General features: G+C 45.3%; 1 protein-coding gene across 1 annotated transcript in view; it reads right to left on the bottom strand.

Annotated features, from left to right (window-relative positions):
• DAB1 (DAB adaptor protein 1) overlaps positions 1-16,058 on the bottom strand; it is a 187,228-nt gene extending 171,170 nt beyond the window's left edge. Inside the window, exon 1 of the mRNA XM_088522460.1 lies at positions 15,984-16,058. The gene's annotated coding sequence lies outside the window, so the exon portion shown is untranslated. The remainder of the gene's footprint in view (positions 1-15,983) is intronic.
• Positions 16,059-16,420: the final 362 nt, after the last annotated feature.

Genomic DNA, 16,420 nt, shown 5'->3' with positions numbered 1-16,420 from the left:
GAGCGTTTTGACTTTAAATCAATAGAAGAGCTCAGAAAGTTAAATACAGAGCACAACAGATTATGCAGAAAATGATCCTTGAAAATTTTGCACATACGCAGTGCTGTAAGATTTTACCTTCTCTATGGCTGCACGTCTTAGCTCATTAATCATCAATACTTGGGTCTATTACTCTGGTTTGTGTTGTGGTGCTAAGCCTATAAATTTGATGCGGAGCTGGGCAACTAGCTGCACCGGGGGCTTAGCAATAAAAAACATAGAGCCGGGCTCTTCTGCAAGGAGGCAAGTTGTTGTTCTTCCCACAAATCTCTGGAGATTAGCCAATGCAAGGAGTTGTCAGAGAGAAGGATTTCATGGTCCAGAAATTCAAAAATAAGATAAAACTCCAAAATCAAATTACCACTCCTGCCAATAAGCTATTACTCCGCGGTTATTAAATACACACAGACATTCACATGACCACGCTGCACTGTAAATCACGCTCGCAGACAGTTCATTTAATGAACAGTGTTTGACTAGACAATCTGTTTGGGATTAAATTATATATATAACTCCAGCCACTATCTTGCTCCAAAATGTATTCACTCATAAACTTTGCTGCAATCCTAGCTTTAAAATAAAAGAAAAACAAATCATTGCCAAATGGCAAATTCCATTTTTAACAAGCAGCATGGGGGGAACCAAAGCTTAATTTAGCTTCATAATTTACCTTTAAAGGACTTGTGCTATAATGCTGGATGACAGCCCAGAAGAAAATACGTGGGATTTCGCCTGAAGTTTTCTGCAATTAAAACGTTACACTATTGATTTAATTTACTTCTGTTGCAGGCGATGTTCCTGCCTTGGGAGGAGGCAACCCCTGCGCACAGCCTGCTCCCAGCTCCTGGATTCTCCCTTGGTTTCCCTTCCAGCTCTGTAAATAGGGATTCAGCACTGTCTGGGTCCACGTTCTGGAGGTGCTGGTGCCTAGTCCTGCTCACGATGCTCAACCCAACTCGAGGGATGCGACTTGCCCCATAAGGAGACGGTGACACATTTTAACCGCACAAGACGACGATGCCCAGTGGAAATCAAATATGAGGATAATGTGAATAGCAGAGCCGTAATGTGCATTTTATAAATGGCTGAGATTTAGAAGGGATATGCAATTTCGTGCCGCAGGGGTTTAGCCAGACTCCATTAGGATTTAGGGGTAGATGCTGCTAGAGAAAAAGCAGGAGCCTTATCGCTCATCGCGCGCTGCAGCTTTCTTGCGTCTTCCTCGGAAGCAACCGCCGGCCCCTCGGCCTCATCCATAACGGCAATTCTTAATCCCATCTTTACAGTGAGGTTTCCTGTGACTGTGAAATGAGGCATCCGGAGCGAGAGGCACAATGTAAAAGCCCTGTCTCCTCTGGTAGCTGAAGGTCACTGGACACACGACTCCGAAGCACAGGCCCTGCTTTGGAGGACAGGCCCCATGCAGTCACGGAAGCCACCAAGGACAAGCTTCTGGGCTTGATAAATCAAGTTAAAGAGCATCTATGAATGCTCAGTCAGATGGATCACCTGAATAGCTAAAGAGCCTAATACATCTTTCTGAGAAAAGATATTGGCTTGTGCAATGAAACAGATAATTGACTATTCCATGGAATAGCTGCTTGGGCTTCACATTCGGAATCAACAGGAACCTGTCTCTCCCACTACAGAGGGAAGACAGCAAATCTCTGGGTTGGATTTTACTCTCTTCTGTGCTCCCCTTCCCTTCAGGAGGAAGATCTGGAGGAGAAGCCAAGCCACAGTTCATTGTTTCATCCCCACCACCAGCCGATGTCCTGTGGTCATCTGCAAGGAGGACAGCACACCCCGTAAATCAACAGAAGTGGAATTCGCTCATGCCATGGCCACAGAAACAGGAGAGCCCATAGGTCTCGTGTGACGAGTTGGCACCAGACCATGCTCAGAGGAGCCAATAGGTAGGGGACACTTGGAGACATGCTCTACAGACACTGCTGGTCAGGAAAAGGGACGGTGGCAGCTTCAAGCGGAGCAAGGAACTGGGAAGCCTGCAGTGGCCATGGGTCCCTTACACACTCCAGAGGGATGAAATCCAAGCGGTAATTCCAAGGCGGAGTTCTGCTGAAGCCACAGGCCGCTCAGCGCTTTCATTCTGCGCTTTCTCAAGACACGAGGACTCCCTGGCCATTCGAGCTGCTTGTTATTTATTCTGAGTATAAATAAAGGGGATGCATTTCAAGAACTGTGCTAATGTATTCAAATATTTGTAGGTAATCCACAGTAAATCTCAAGACTGGAGGATTTTGCATAAATGCTTGAATCTGTAACAGCTAGGAGGGAATTCCAACTCCCTGGCTGAGCAAATTACACAAAAAATAGCAGAATGATTCGTCCAAACACATTAATATTTGCAATAAGCTTTATCTATCAGCACATAGACTGAGTTCTTCAAATATTCAAGGATTGCACCCTTCTTAGGATCTGTATCACAGGCAGAGAAACCAGACACAATCAGGATACAACAGCAGCGGCAATACACATCATTTCATTTTCATACAGCACCACAAACCATATGGGATTGGGCTGTTTATTGTATTTATTAACAGCTTTTACACAAATCCTGAATGTCGGTTATCAGCTGAGAATTTTCATGGTCCTTCTTGTGTCCTACATTTTGGTAAGTCGGAGGTTCTGTCTGAGCCCCTGAGTCATTTTGATCCTCCACAAGTTGCTTGCACTTTTGTCTACCAGAAAGAGAACCCTCTTCATCAGTAAAGGTGTTAATAATACATACACATATTATTAACTGAACTTATTTTCATTTCCAGCCCCGCAGTCATCATTAGTGAAGATTAAACATGCATAAATCAGTCCCTCTTGGAAAAGTGAACATCATCAAAATGTCACCTTGTTGAAACCAAAAAAGAAATAAACATTTTTTTGTTTTAAAAATTAGATGATGTTGAAAGACAGATGCGATTATTCCATCATCCACCACTTCCTTAGCTGCGCTACTGAGCTTCCTCTAGTCATCTAGATGTAATTCTTTTGTTATCTCAAAACTAGGAGAAATCAAGGTCAGGTCTGGAGTTTTGCCCATATTTCTTACAGGAAGTTGTGTTACCTAATTTGATCCTCCAAAAAATCCTGCATGTATTGGAAATCTTGGGTAGAAAGTATCAAATTATGTCCTCAGATACTCTGCTACGCCAAACCCTGGATATCATGCTCATATAATAGAGAGAGAAGATTAACTCTCAATATTGCAAATAAAACTAATTAAGAGCGAATGGTTTAATGATAGAAGATCATATTTCCATGTTGCCGGTTGCTGCTCTTTTATCATGAATCTCTTAGCGTTTATTTCAAAGCTTTGCTCTTGAAATGAGGTGATTTCACAAGAATCTTGCCTTCATTAACCAGGAATAATTTCCTAACCTTTCACTTTCAAAGGAAAGCTTGGAAATATTAGCTGAGCATATCTTCAAGGCTCTGAAATGGAAACCTTTAACACGTATTAACATTGCCAACTTTGGAGAGCCTGCTCGCATTATTGAACGCCTGGGGTTGACCACCTTCATACAGCAAACGGTCACATTCCCAAATCCCAAACACCAGCAGGCTCTATGGGCTTTCAGGAAGGGGAATTTTCACGCCTTCCTTGCATGATGGAAGGACCAGGCAAACAAAATTCTCATCTGCATCCTACCTTAGGGAAAAGATGGGAATCCAACATTATTCTAGGCTACTCTGGCTAGCTATGTTAGGAATTGCTGTTCCCATCAACAAGGAAGCTTCACATCATACTACGAACACGTGCTCACACGCAGACTTTTCTTATGTACTACCCTTGAACGTAAGTTCAGACAATACTCCCATACAACAAATCTTGGATAAATAAATACAGGGATGTAATTCAGATTATAAAGGATTAGAAAAGCTTAAATGCTGCTCCCATTCCCTCTCAGATCTAGGGGCTATGGTAAGGTAGGTGTCTCTCAGCCTCGTCTACTGCAGCTCTTCTACTTTGCAAAAATTATTAAAAATTAACTGGGCAAGGGAGACAGACTGACTTGATCAACCCCTATTTAGGTCAGATGATTAACATCCTACTTGCACATGGGAGTCCAAAGTTCAAGCTCCTGCATTACTGAAAGTTTAATTTTTAATCTTGCTCTAACAGTAAAGGCCCAGACAAGTACCCTGGATATGTCCTGCCCTGTGATGTAGGAAAGTAAGCCCATAAATTTGAAAAACACCAATGATGGGCACGATGCTTGCATCTACAGCCAACATCTACATCTGCACCTGGGATGTAGCAGACTGTTCCTGTCTGATGCAAATAATGTTCCACGTTTCTACCACTGTTTTACTGTCTGCCTTTCCTATCCCAACTAAAGCTGCTGGCAAAACCACTTAGCCAAACATCAGTAAATAATTAAGAACAAATGTTTTAACACATGATAAATCCCGCCAGCCTTTCTAGACGTCCACATTGTATCTCATGCAATGATGCTTCATTTGGAACCTCACATCAGCCACTGCAAAGAGTCAATATAAGAGATGAGGGACCTTTTCTCCTGCTTAGCCTCACTATCCTTCCAAAACCAAACCGACCATTTGCTGAGGCAGGTGGGGGTTCAGCACCTCCCCATATGGAGGGCATTTTCCATACGTTTTATATGATGGAAGCTTGTGAAGCAATATTTCAGCTGCAGCTACTGTCTGTCACATCTGGTATTTTGAATAATCGGTTAAGTGAACAGCAAATTAAATTAAGCCAAGCCAGTGTCATAAACCTAAAGCGTATTTCAAAAGGTTCTCCCATATGAAAAGGGAGTTGGCTTAGACGGCTTTAATGTCCTGACTCCGAGATGTTTAACTGCAAATAAATCAACAGCCCCTGTGGTTTTACCCGCGGAATAGTCCATTAGAGTGGATTAAAAATAAATACGTGTGAGAACGGAGAGAGACAACACAGATGGAATTGGCTACCCAGAGACCTGCTGCAAACAAAGGCAGGCGATGACTGCAACTAGAGATAGGAGGGAAAACCAGCGATACCCCGGGCTCTGCACGGGCTCCGACAGCTCCTCCGGCTGAGCCAGGCTGCCCCGCACGCAGGGCCAGGAGGGACGGGCTGCACTTCTCAGCTTGGCATGGGACTGCTGGCCCCGGAGCTCCACACGTGTCCCGGGATTCCGTCCCTTCTCCTGGGGCTACCAGCTGGATCCCTGCAGGAGCAGCAGCAGGATGGCCCCGCAGTCGAGGAGCGCTGAGCATCGGCTCATCTGTGCAAGGCCGTCCTCGGGGCTGCTCTGCATGGCTTTGGAGATGCCCCCATTACCCTGATTTCAGGCAAAGGACGGGCTTTTCATCCCCCTTTAACGTCACCTTCCCAATACAGTGCTAATGGGCAAAGCCAGCGGATCATATGTTTCCTTATTCCTTCCCCAAATTGCCACAATGAGTCTATGTCCGTGGATATCAGCAAGCAGATGGACACCATTGCTTCTCATTTGGCATAGGTATTCTCACTCCAGTCCGAGATTAATTCCCTCCAACAGCCAGCTTTCTCATCTGTTAGTAGCCCATCACCATTTTCTCAAACATATTTCCCAAGGCAAGAACAAAAACACCTTTCTGTGAACTACGGAATTATTATACAGGGAGTAAAGAGGGTTTACGGGGATAACCATAGAAAACAACATCATCTTCGAATAAGCACATAAATAATGCCAAATGTTTCCTACCAACAATTTTTGGTGTGTAAACAACCTCACAGGAGGTTGCTCCTGCTGTTCTGTGAACAGTCCAGGAACTATTTTTTGCCAGCTTTGTTAGGATTATTATTTCCTCAATGGGACCAAAACGTAAAAAGGAGCAAGAAAAAAGAAGGAAAACAGCAAAAGGAATATCTTCTCCTTTCTAAAGCCTTCAAACTAAGCAGTAGAGGAGAAAAACAATGGATTTTACTGACCTGGCTAAATAAAGTGAGGAGACGGTGCCATTTCTAATGATTCAAAATGGTCTAAAATTCATAAGCAAACACCAATCCTGACAAATGAGGCGAGCTTCAGTTCTGACTTTCTGGGACCAGATGCTTCCTTGTCCCGAGTTCCACAAAACATGTGTGGTGTGGAAGAGAATTTACATTTTGTGACTCTCTTGTTAAGTCTTTATAAAATACTCGAAAAAAAAATGTATCTTTAAGGTGTTCGTTACCCTTGAATTTCCTTTGCTAATGAGCTCCTAATCGTGGCATAGCAAGTTCGTCAAGTCAACGACTTCTACAAAGCTAATTATGGTTCTGCTCCTCACCAGGGTGCCGCTGCTGCCAAGTTTTAAAGCCATTAAATTATCCAGTTGTCCCGTCCCGCCACAAGGACCTGCAGGGCGGCAAGGACCCGGCCGATGCCCTTTGCCAGGAAAAGTGTGTAGGGCTGGAAGGGTTGGTCCCAGCAGGAACCAGGAGAGTCTGCCCAAGCTTATTACACCCAACAGACTCCAATTTGAAGTATTTCAATGTCACAAGTACTTCCTTACTTAGCTGTTTTGCATCAATTTACCAATAAATACCATTTAGGGCAATAAAGTTGCAAAATTTAGATAGCCAAAGACTGCCAATATTAATTGGGATTAGGACTGCTTCAAAACTATAAACTAACAAAACAGTAGGATGTCGGAGGCCTTAGATTTGCCTCTTTCCCCTCAACCCTTTGCATTTCCAGTGGGAGCAGCTCTGGACCCCCCAGGCATCCACTGAAGCACCAACCTTGGTGGGAGCTGAGGGAAATCCTTGCAGACGATGGACATCTTTTCACTCGCCGCACACTGAAGTAAATTTATAGCTCAGTTATTGATCAATAGAAATCCAATAGCGCTCTTATCATTTCAAATTGCTCCCAATTAAAGGAAAAGGCAATGAGATTTAAACAACGATCTCACTGCGCTGAAGGCATCAATGGCACAGCACAGTCAGGAAAAGCGTATTAACATAGGTAACTACAGCGTTGACTACCAGGTCTGAGATCTTCTGGAAATCTGAATTAACCCAGCCTACCTACATAAGGAATTAGAACTGAAAAGCAAATTTCTATATTAATTCTGGGGAACAAGGACTGGGGTTCTCCCCTAGCAGATAATTGTGTGACTTTTCTCTGTTGGGAATACTTCCTTCTCTTGAGATGTTCATACGAGATCTCAGACATTCAGCATGCAGCTCCTTACCTGGAGAGGCTCCCCATCCAACACGGGCCATTGCATTGCTTAGGGCCTTTCCTACCTTTTCTCTCTACTCCCTGCTCCACTGTCTACAGATTAAGGAACAATTAATAAACAGTAATTTGACTGGCAATAGTACCCCTTAAAATAGCACAGATTCGCAGATTCCATCAGCAAACCCCTCCTAAAAAGCACATGCATGTAGAAGAGCCATGCAGTGCACCTCTGAGCACTGACGTTAGCTACTATATAAAAAGGAACTACTACTAAAATGATCTATTTGGAAAAAGAGAGGAGTAAATTTCTAAAATTCTAAAAAGCAAGGTTTTAGACTACCAAGTTTGGGAAGAGGGATCCTGTTTCCAGTCCAGCCACTGACTTTCTTGGGGCAATTTTTGGGGCCTTTGCTGTCCTGAACAATGTGCAACACAAATTTGCCCTTCAGAGTGAGTCAAAGAGCTCAGAAAACATTTAGGAATCCTAAGGAGAGAACGATTTTATTACAAAATTACACTGCAATGCAATAGCTGCTCTTCTGAATGCAAGTGCATGCAACTATAATCTTGTCTCAGCAAGAGAACACTGGCCAAACTCCACAAAACTCTACTAACCTTTGCTACAGATATAGTCAAAACAATTTTTATTGACTTGAAGGCAGTACTTAGCCATGCATATCAAAAGAATTAATGCGTTTATACTTAAAAAAAAAGTCACACTATTTGATAGCGGGTGATACTGGATTAATAATTTTAGCAAATCAGAAGGAAGTTAATGTAATCCTCGATTTGCTTTATCTTCAAAGTCACCTATGGCATTTTATAAGGCAGGTAATATTATCACAGCTGGACGCTTATGTAATCTTTTGAGCTCTTTTTGCCTTTCAAAATAAATGTTACAGATTCACCATGATATTGCTAAAATAACTGTTAATTTACTTGCAAAGATGAAAGCAAGCAGGTGAATTACCAAAGCCTTGAACTCCATCAAACTCCACAGAAATGCCTGCGGGGCAGAGCAGAAATGTGGGACTCGACCCTGCAGATGGTGCAGCCACCAGATCCTCCTGCCTGTCTGCAGGGCTTGGATTCAGCCTAGTGCATCCTGCCCTGGCTCTGGACTTCAGTCTGGAGCTGGGTAAGTGCACAGGATGGCAGACACTCCATGAGAGTGCATTTGCTCTTGGAAAACCCCAGGTTTGCTCTTGGAAGCAAAAATGGGAAGAAAAGAGGGTACCAATGAGTGGTTTCCACTTTGTTGTAGAAGGAAATAGCAGAGGAAACCACCCACAGATCCACAGCTCATATATATATATATACATATACATGTACATATATATATAGTTTTGAATGTTGACACGGTGAGTTTGAATACCCGCTACTCTTTGGAAATATATATATAGCATTCATTTACAAACATTTACATAGCAGAAAAGCCTAATCAAGCCTCTCGCATTTCCATGTCAACCAGCAGAGACATTTTAGTTATCAGAGAGCTTGCACAGGGAAATCAAAAATATTTCTTCTCACATAAAACATTGTGGCGACACAATGTAAAAAGTTAGAGGCAGATGACACTTGAGTAGGGGGAGCTGCGAAAGCTGGAATGATTTATTTCATAATGTTTTCAGGCAGTATAAATAACCTTTAAATGACTCTTCTGCTCTAATTTGCATAAGCAATTGACAGTTCATTAGATAAAAAAAAAAAAAAAACAGACAAAACCAAAGCCTAGATAGTCCTGGGGATTTTGGTCCAAATAGGGAGCCAGGGAGGCAACTTTGCAATGCCAGTGCAATCCTGCACACCTCTCCAACAGGGAAAAGCAAATCACCGTGGTTCCAGTTTCCATCCCTACAGCATCTCGCACAAAGAGCACGGATGAGCTTCTCGTTTTCACTCAGCACCCAAACTCCACTCCCAGATCAACACTCCAGGCCGCAGCACCGAGGGGTCCGGAAGCGAATTCCACACGTGGAGGAGCAGGTCCCCACACGCTCCCGCTCTGCAGCGGCTCCGGGGATGGGAAGAGGGCGGGCGGGAGCACAGAGGAAGAATGAAGACAAGGGAAGATAATTGGAAGTACCAGTGCATTAGTTATGTTGCCTATATCTAGCGTAATTAGTATTAATAAGCTGTCAGTCAGAAGATGTAGTTGTTAAAAGGCACTTTCAATAAGGGAAAATGATAATTGAACTCCGCCACGTATTTGCCTGTGTTTATTTATTCTGCTGGGTTTTTTTTCCTGCTCCTCACCACGGTGCCAAGTTTAGCAAAAGCGAAATTAAAGGCGTGAACTGAGTTTTTTATTCGTTAACTAGCAAAATGCTTAATCCGACGCTGCTCTGAGCAGTGCCAATCACAGGAGGAAGGCTCAGGAAGCACAGGGCTTCGAGGCCGCATTCAGTTCTTGCCAAAAGCACGTTTTCAAACCACAATTTTAAATGCATTTGGTTTTGCTATATATATATGTATATATAGGTAATCCTGTGTTATCCAGCAGAGCACTGCTGCTTCTCTATTCTCCACTTGCATGGTAAAAAAAAATGCCTCGCAGGGTCCTCCCTTGTGGCTTTGCATTTCCTAAAGCTGGACAGATCACGTACAGTGACTAATGCATTCAATAATTACCATACTTTTTTTTTTTTTAATTATTATTATTATTTCTCAATTCTCCGCAAGCAGCTTTCCATGTTCCCAAAAGCATCTGGCATGAGAAATGAGTCACTAAATATTTTATACAAATAGTTATTAGCCTGGGTCTTGATCACGAGCGGTTAGCTGCAGATTCAAGTGGGACTGGTGAGTTTGGATGGGATTTGCAGTTTTCACGGCAAATTGGATACGTTTAACTCCTGGAGTCTGTTTTCTGCCTCTCCTGCTCTCCTCCTGACAGCACTTGGTGTATCTCGGGCTTCGTGTCCATCATCCAATGCATTCCTATGCTTTTTTCCTCCTCTCCTTATTACCTTTCTTGACAGTAAAGACGTTGCAGATGGGCACCAAACTGTGCAAAATGTAAATTATGGGTGGGTAGAACCGGAACATAAAAAATAAGTTATTTGGCTGCATTTTTTTTATTGTTTTCTTAAGGACCACAGCACATATGGCATGCGAAAAAAAAGTCTAGTGTTCATTAAGGCTAAATGAGACAGGTTAGAGAATCAGAGGCACCAAATGGAAAACTCTGGGAAAAAAAAAAAAGAAAGAAATCTGGCTGGCAAATCACTCTGCTGATAATATTTTTTGGATGTTTCCCTCCTGCCCTATCTGCCTCATTTTTTCTAAACTGCAAGGACATTTTCACAAATATTTCACAAATATCCGACGGCTGCTGCCTCGCAGCCTGTCCTCCCCGCTGTGCCTTCCTCATTTGAAGGTCATCATCCTCGGTTTGCAAAATCATCATCCTCATCTCGCTGGTGATGTCACGAGCGGCGGATTACGATGGCTTCAAGGAAGGCAGCAGCAGTGGGGGGAAATGAGCTCCTCAGCCCCCGCCAGCTCATTTGCTCCCCCCAAAACAGAAATACAGCAGAGAAAAATATCAGCAGCGCAATCTCTAAATAGACTATTTGCTGCGTGCTGTCCGCGGCGCTCACCAAATAGGAGGGTAATTTCTGCCGTGTGCCAATTTAATACAGAGCTCAACTTTATTTTAGCAGCTCTTCGGTTCAGGATGGCAGCCAGAGCTCACTGCTTCTTCTGGAGGTAATGCAGAGCCCTCAAAATTAGTGCACAAAAATAAATGCATCTTCCTTGGACTCTCAGCAAAACGCAACAGCCACCATGGACAAGGTCAGCTCGGCCTGAGGATTTGCTACTCTTAGACCATTTGTCCCGGTATCAAAATAAATAAATAAATAAGCAAACTATGTCTGTCAAAGGAATAAAGTGCACCTAACATGCAATTATCTTTATTTATATATCTATATAAAGAAAAGGACTTGCTGTTATCATGTGCCTTTGCCAGCCTGACGCGCACAGAGCAGCAGCTTGCAACGGGCAACGTCTCCTCTCCACCATGGGAGAAGAGGACGGTGGCCACGGTGGGGCCACGATTCTCCTCTCCAGACTAATTACATGGTTAAATTTAGGCACATCTCACCATGTTGTTGAATCCCATCCTAATTGCTCAGGCTCTTGGCATCTTAAAACATGAAAACATGGAAGCTGGTGCCAAGAATCAGCTATAAGAATAATTGCTTTTAGGTTAAAAACTAAGCTGTAAGCACCTACAAAGCTGCAATTGATCTTACTTCTTTTCTAGAGGTATCATTTTGCATTAGATCATTGTTTCTCATTCACAATTTGAATGAAAAAACTTCCATTTTGATGGGTTACATAATTCTGCTGAGATAAATGAATACAGTAGTAAAAGAAAACTACAGAAAACGTGCACAGTCTGAGCAGATTGTATTACTGGTGGAACAAGCTGCAAATCTACTGCTTAATTAAAATTATTTGAGATGCCAAGATGCAAAAACTCCGCATCACGCTGCCATGTAAAATTTACAGCCGACCTCGATAAATTATGATAGCCCGAGCCACAAAATTCTGCATTTTGAAAGGTTTCCATTGATGCATTTAATTTTTTCCCATGGTGTGTGTGTATATATTTAAGTGCCTCCTTTACATCTCAATTTGATCGATTGCATAGGATGCCATCAGGTCCCCTGCAGCCACTGAAAAAGCCATGCAAGCGGAGGTGGGGACATTTTGAAGCAGAGCTGTCAAGGTGTTGATGCACCAGCTCGCTGAAGCCACGAGGGCTTCGGGATCGTTGAGGTTAGCGGTGGGTTCGGCAGCGGGATGAGCGGGAAGGGCGAATTTGGGAAGCACCGCGTGGTGCCAGCACTGCCCGGGCTGCTCTACAAGCCCCCGGCACGAACCTGCCCGGCAAGATTTATCCGTGTGCGGCTCTGCAAAGGGAACAGATGGCCAAGAATTTGCACCCTGTGACACCGGGTTACCAGCAAACTCCTTGCACGCTTGTGCTGCAAAGGAGACGGGTGCAGGGAGCCCTCGGGGCAGCGGAGGGGCGACGAGCAGGAGCTGCAGCAGGGCAAGGAGCATGAGGAACACGCAGGTGAGCGAGTTCCTGCAAGCCCCTGCTCGTTGCGTGGAGCCCCACGATGTCCTCTGCCTTTCGCTCAGGAGCTGCACGTGGACGGCTCCCTAAAAGCACGCTCGATAAATAAAACATGCTTAATAAGCCAAATAAACTAAACAAAATAAATAATCCATGCTCCCGGATGGCGCCTTCCCGCGCAGAACAAGCTGTGGATGCTCTGGGGCAGGCAGCGGCCCCGGCACCGCTGCAGGAGCCGGGCGCCTCGGCCAACACGTGCTCCAAGTGTCCCCTCAGCTCCAAAGTGACCCCAGCCTTGAAGACTCAACTGTCTAATGTTAGCACTCCGCTGTGCAATTAAAAGTTATAACTTATTTAGAGAATTGCAACAAGTTCTTTATTAATCCAGGGCCACTGCCTGATTTTGCAATGCCGGGAAACAACGCAGCTCCCTCCCCAACAAAAAAGCAAATCCTCTCTATCCCCATGCACACCGCAATCTGCTGAATTACCAGGATATATTATTTATAGGGAGCCGTCTGCTTCGGAGACAGCCACCGTCGCTGCTGCGCGTTGCAGCACCGCTCGCTTGTCCCACAGCCAGCAGCTCCAGCCCTGTCCCCATCCCTGTCCCCATCCCAACTGCTCCTTGGAGCTGTCCCGCGGGCGCTCACAGGTAGATGCTGCTGCTCCAGGGCACTTGGGAGTGACGAAGAGGAGGATGGCAAGCAGCTTGCCTGGCCGGGAGAAGACAAATAACCCCGGGGCTTGCAGTCTGTTTGTGTGGTTTCACATAGCGCTCCCTTAACATATTTTGTTAATACGGTCGGGCTTTTTTAGCAAATGCTTGGCAGGAGTAAATCCTAGGGAAAAGGGACTGTGAGCTCAGGTGTGTTCAAATGGTAGAGCCAGAATTGGAAATCCATCTTGTGGCCACAAAACAATTTTGTGCTTTCTGTTTGAGTCCCAAAAGCTGGATTTTCCGTCTCGTCAGCAGCAAACACTGTTGGGCAGCAGGGCCCGGTTTTGTTGCCTCCATAACGCAGAGCTGTCTCGGTACCTTTTACAGGTTAGAATCGGAGATGGCTGAAAAGTGATGGGGGGAGGTATGAGCAGCAAGTAGTTTAATGAAGAGAGAACAACTTCTCTCATATACCATCTTCTCAGGCAAAAACATGGTTCATAGTGACAAATACTGCATTTTGAATGGTCCTTAAGAAGTTTCACGTGTGTTTTGCAGTCCGAGCTCAGCCTGCAGAACGCACTGCAATCTGATACAAGCAAGACGTAGACTGGGTGATGTGTTAATGCATCGAGGTTGATGGAGGTCACGAGAACATTCCCGCTTCCACAGGACTTCCTGACAACCAACTCTCACGGTTAGGGTTAGGCTGCAAGCCAAGTATTAGTAAGCAGGGCTTGCTCCAGGTAAATCATTCCACAGTTGTCTCGCACCCTATCCCACTATTTTTCCTGACACATATAGCACTGTCCATGTAGAAATAGGGCCAGGCACATCATGGTGCTTTGGACTGGGGTTCTGCTTCACGGATGTCAAAGCTCTTGGTGGAGGCCTGGCACCAGGTTATCTTCATCTGACACACCAGGGAATGGGCCCGGGAAGAGCGGTCAGCCAGGAGGTCAGCAGCGAGGTCCGAGCCGTGCTCCAGCACCATTCCCACCTTCTGCGTCTCCTCAGGAAGATGAGCTCCCACCCCGGCAGGGATTTTTCCAGCACGGACCTCGCGCCTCGCGGTGTGTGCCCACGTTGCAGGGATGGGAACGGTGACAGTGACAAATAAACCCCAAAGCTGAGGCTTTGCAGCCGGGCTGGCACATGGAAAAGCTCGCTGGGGCTGGCAGAAGGAGCCGCTGAACGTATTACGAGGGGCTCCTCAATCATCTTCCCTCACGTTCCCCCCATACCTTTCTCCATTAGGCGGATATGATTTTGCTAACTGGACTCATCCATAATTCATAGCTGTTATCCGTGCTCAATAATTGCAGTGTTAATATTTTGGTAATTTCCAAGTACCTTGCTCAGGCACAGTTCAATCTGTGGCGCTGACTAATGCGTAATTTGATGGTTGAGTGTTTATGAGCAAACCCGCTTGCCCTCTTCTTTTTCTTCTTCCCCCGTTCACACATGAAAAAGTGTTTTCCAAATGGTGGGGAAAAGAGGAATTTGGGGAGGAAACCTCAAAAATTCAAACCTGATGAAATGTATAATGGCCAAACTATCAATCAAAGCACGCCCAGCAAATGCACTGGGAGCCCTTCCCTTCATAGTCACTGGTGGGTGACCCAGCCAAACTCAGCCCTACGCTCCTTCACAACCACAGTGGAAGAGCCCAACACCCAAGTACAACTTAACCGCATTCAATTCACTTGGCTCCACGACAAGCCTTGGACATGTGCATAATTTGAAAGCTTTCTTAAACAACGTGCTCTCTCCACGTGCTCTCACAACAGAGTAGCCAGACCCCAGCAGGATGTTCCTAGACAGCAAAACTGGAGATGAAAGCTTGCTTGTGTGCAGCCTCAACCATCTCATGGTGCAGCCTGGCTGGTTTATGGTTTACTGCTGGCCATTTCCTCATCCTGGCCGTGCACAGGCCATGAGCCCCTGCCATTCACTTGCCTTTCCATGCAGCATCTCCTCTTCCTTTCGCCCACCATCACTTCAGACCCTCTCCGTTCATAGCAGGAGGTTTCTTCACGCCCTCATCTCCTTTTTCCTCGCTTCCCCACCTGTCCCCTCCCCACCACAGATGCCCCATGGACTTTATTCAGACGTCTCTCCTGACCTCCTACCAGTGAAGGGCAGTTGGAGACACTGAGCATCTGTGACAGAGCCCAGTACCCACATCCCCTCTTCCTTACATTATTGAAAATCTCCAACTTGAGATTTTTGAAGGTTTTCCTGCTTCCCGAGTACATTTCACTAACAGACTGCTGTGAAAACAAGAAGATCCTTAGCAGAAGTGCCTACCTGCAGGCAGCAGAAGGGTTTAGGTGAGGGGATATAGCAAACGTATACACATACAGGACACTGCGCGCCAATGACAATAGCACAAAGGCTTCTTTGCTGCTTGGACAGGACAAGTGCAGCGCTCCTGTCCGAGCAGTGCGTGGGGAATGCGCTGGCACACTGTCCTGTACATCTCAGGGAACAGGGAACGGTGTGGGGAACGCTGTGCCACTGAGATTTCCTTGCATTTCTTTGGAGAGACCCTGGTGTCACCCATTGCAAGGGGGATCAGCTCGCAGTCCAGCCCCACCACACGGTGCAGAACAGGACTTCAAGCCAACGCCAACGCGCCGTGCACAACAGAGCGCTCCAGGACCCTAACAGCCGATACTGACAATTAAAACTCTTTAGGAAGATCAGCAGTGAGCATATAAATCACTCTGTGAGATGCTATGAACAAAAGACAGACACTGAGCTGAATAGCTCCTATTTGTCACCTGAATGGAGAGGTTTGATTGTGCCCTTTTGAGAAACACACCTGGCCATACCTAGCCAAGCACCAAGAATCACCGAGATTGCACTCATCTACACGAAACAACACAGAGCTGGACTTCTCGAGATGTTCAAGGGCTTCTCCTAACACCTCTGAGCCAATGAAGCCCCCAACTGGCACCACGAGCAGCAAAAGATTTGAACGGATAATTAAAAAAACAACGAAACTTACCTTGCTCCTGTGTGGAGAGCTCCTTTTCCACCATGAACACTAGATCCCACTCACAACCACCATGTCTTCCTCACTATTAAAAACAAACAAACGGGCCCGTTAGAAAACGACATTTATCAGCGCTAAAGGTTCAGAGACGCTTCAGATCTTGCATGCACCCTCATAAAAAGGCAGATTTAGGACTCCCTGTCACCCAGAAGGTTGCAGCAGGTTAATTGAGTTCGCCATAGAAGTATCATTACTGCTATAACACACCTAAGGAAAAAAGCCCTGCAGGCCAGTTATTAAGATTTATTTTAAGCCTTCGAAACCCTTTGTTAAATTTTTGCCTGCTCAACAAGATGATGATTCCTCTCGCTTTGCCACCAAAAACCTTTGCAATGGAGCAGCAACTTCCCCCTCATCTGAGATGCTTCCTGCTGCCCCATTCGTGGGCA

Source organism: Tinamus guttatus, unplaced genomic scaffold, assembly GCF_059628265.1.
Source record: "Tinamus guttatus ecotype Peru unplaced genomic scaffold, ASM5962826v1 Tinamus_guttatus_pri_ptg000153l, whole genome shotgun sequence".
In the NCBI taxonomy this organism is placed as follows: Eukaryota; Metazoa; Chordata; class Aves; order Tinamiformes; family Tinamidae; genus Tinamus; species Tinamus guttatus.
The sequence above is the reverse complement of the archived record's forward strand: the minus strand, read 5'-3'. Positions and strand labels throughout refer to the sequence as shown.